The 3,371-nt window shown below is 37.4% G+C and overlaps 1 protein-coding gene across 1 annotated transcript in view; it reads right to left on the reverse strand.

The window, feature by feature from the left end:
- The window catches only part of LOC101854180, a gene marked incomplete at its 5' end in the record, with an annotated part of 29,755 nt that overhangs the window by 2,361 nt on the left and 24,023 nt on the right, over positions 1-3,371 (reverse strand).

Here is a 3,371-nt window from a genome sequence, read left to right on the forward strand (position 1 = left end):
AGAAGGAGAGAGAAGGAGAGAGAAGGGGAGGCAGACGGACAAACAGACAGACAAAGAGACAGATAGACAGACAGACAAACAGAAAGACTTAGATAGATAGATAGATAGATAGAGAGAGAGAGAGAGAGAGAGAGAGAGAGAGAGAGAGAGAGAAAGAGAGAAGGAGAGAGAGAGAGTTAGTTCATGCTCATGAACATGCTGTTCGTGTACTCTTGTGTGAGTGAGCTGTGCATTGTGTATCATTGTGCACGATAGTTATATTGCATTTTTGTGTTGATGCTGAATCTTTGTAATTTGAAGTTTTGATACTATATCCACCCAAAATCTCTTTAGTGGTCAATAAAATTTATCATATCATAATATCTCAACTTATCTTGATGGATATCTGGAAATTTATTTTGTTTCTTTCTTTGTTTTGTTTTTGTTTGTTTGTTGTTGTTTTTTGTTTTGGTATTGTTTTGTTATTTTTGTTATTGTTTTGTTTGTTTGTTTGTTTGTTTTTTAGGGGATGGATCAATTAAAATGTTACAAAAACAATAGCAGTTGTCAGGTTTAGTTGATTAGAGGAGATTGGGAGATTGTTTTTCCACATATTATAATATATTAAAAATATACGGATTGCACTAGTTATTCTATTGATTTTACTTCATTCTGCATGTGAATAATCCATGGAGGTATGCATATATTCAGGAAAACCCCAGTTCCTGCTGACGTGCATGACTTACATTATTATACACTGAACTGGTGCAAATGTTGGCGCTTAGGGATGGCTGACACATGCCAAAAACTGCATCGTCTCTCACAGTTCACATTAAAAACAACAACAACAACAACAACAACAACAACAACAACAACAACAACAACAAACAAATAAAAAACAAAACAACCTTGGCTTACGTTAAGATAATTATTTTCCTTAAAAGTAAAGTATTCTGAGTTGACGTCCATTATAACGTAAAGATGTTTTGAAGTTGATTTTGTACATGCCTGAGGTTTTCAACATTGGTACGTGCATTTAATTAGAGCACAGTATTTGAGTAAAACGTCGTGTTTTCACATTTTATCATTAACATTACTTCTGGGGTATCCTTCATACTGAGGAGAACATAATATGCACTAAGTATCCAGTATCTCATTTTCTTCTCTGTAGTCAATGGAGATACGAAGCGGCGCATGGTCCAAGTTATTAAAACAGAAAGCGCTGAAAAGAATCATATTGTCAGTCTAGAAAGTTCTGTCGTATTTTGCCAAAGTGAAGTAATGCTTATTTAATTGTGTTTCAGTTTTCAATATGTATCAGCATTCGAGTGCTGTTTTCTTTTGGTTGAATTTTGGTTGTTTCCATTTCCTATTCATTTTAGTCGCTCAAAGTGTCTTTGCTTTAAGCTAGTGCTCAAGATTTGTATTTTTCAACAGACATATTTTCGCAGAGCCCAATATACAACCGAACCAAAAAAAAATCACCTCCAAATTTTAGACTAGATACGTACCTTATTGTAAACTAGTTCACATTATTAAATAATGCAAATCCACTTCACTCAAAAGCTCAAGTCATATTGATCTTTTAACTGTAAAACTCGAAACATGAGGGTCCGTCTATTGTGCTTGATTCCTTTGTGAACAAAGGATTTACTTTCATACGATGAAAGGGAATGGTACTTAGTGATATAAAGGCAAACATAAAACCTTCAGACTTTCAAAAACAAGTAAGTTTTTGCTGAAAAAGGATAAAAGTCTTTGTATTGTGCGTTCTGATATACTGACTACGATAAATGATTGTAACAAGAGTACTGAATAAAAAACTTGTCTATAAAACAGGAAATAAGAATACGGTTAACAAAAAGAAAAAGAACTTGTGCTAGATAAAAGATTGCAATTTGTCCATTTTGGACTTACCGGTCACCTACAATGCACCATGTTCTCTGGAAATCGAGCAATGACACTGTGGTCATCAACAAGGATAGAAATCAAGCTTACCGTTACGATTAAAGTGGGCTCTGAATGCTTTGTTTTCTAAATCCCTTGTGGAACGGTGTAACTTGACAAAACCTATCATAGTCATCATTCTATTCCTTCTCGTCTTAGTCCTGCTCTTCGTCCTCATGCTTGCCTTCTTCTTTCTCCTTCCCTTCATTCCCTCTCGGCCTCTATTGATTTTACTCTTTCTTCCCGTGTCCCGATATCACTCCACGAGGTCATAGTCTTTCCGGGGGGGGGGGGGGGGGGCTCTGGTTGGTCTAGAAGTTAAGTGGTTTGCCTGCTCTCTCTCAGTAGGTTACGAGTTCGAAGCCTGACAGCGACGGAAGTTTTCCTTACTAAAATGTTCTCCTTTCACCTTCTTTCCTGCTCTCTAACCATTTTCTATCGTCTGCTGTCGGCCCCAATTTCTGCCCCCACCCCTCCCCCTTTGCCCCCTCCTCTGGGCTGCGACTTGTTCTGCAGCCTTGCTTCTGCTACTCCTTGGCTTCTTCTTACTGCTGTCTTTCAGCCACACCCTTGGTATTATGGTAGGTAAGATCTAACAAAAGATACTTCTTGGAAAAGGACAAAAAATCTCGGAGGTCCCATGTTCAAGTTGCGTAGGTTAAAGAATCTCTTACATTCAACTTGTAGTGCTGTGCAGAATCTGGATCATAACCCCCATGATCAGTAACATCGTCGTTATCAGTACCACCAAGAAAAGCAGCAGCTACAGTAGCTGTAGTAACAATACGGAGGCTGCACTAACTTCACCTTTTAGATTACCTGTTTTTTTTCGCTTCAGATTACTGAACTGAAAGCATTGATTCATCTAATTAGGGAAAGAATTCAAGTTGTAAGCGTATTGAGTGGAATAAGATCAGGAAATATAATCCGAGTAAGGGCCTTCATGTCATACAAATTACAAAAGTATAGTGGGCTTTACGGCTTACAACCAAGTGTTCCCAAACGTGAGATCTAGAAGAGAATGGCATTTTAACACGGATTGAGGGCGCGGTGGGCTTTTTTTTCTTATCGAACCCAAGTCTTTCAGGGTAATGAGATGGAAAAGACAGAGGGGATTATCTGTAAGGGTGAGGCATATGAATAAGTATTTTGTTGCGATCTATAGGCTTTGATATCATGTCCATGACAGTTTGCAAGATAAATGACTTTGTGTGAGAGTTGGACGTGCTCAGTTTCTGACACTTTTAATAAGGGTAATTAAATTTAAGTGCATATTATTATAATAACCAATTTTTCCTCTTTGAATTCTTGGTCACGTATGGACAAATACGAACCCGCTTTGTATGAGATTGACTTTGAGATCTGAGGAGAGGCCACATTTTCCTTGTCTATTTGGAGTTCACCTCTCCGTACTGGACTTAATAATAATAATAATAATAATAATA

Source organism: Aplysia californica, unplaced genomic scaffold, assembly GCF_000002075.1.
Source record: "Aplysia californica isolate F4 #8 unplaced genomic scaffold, AplCal3.0 scaffold00321, whole genome shotgun sequence".
Lineage (NCBI taxonomy): Eukaryota > Metazoa > Mollusca > Gastropoda > Aplysiida > Aplysiidae > Aplysia > Aplysia californica.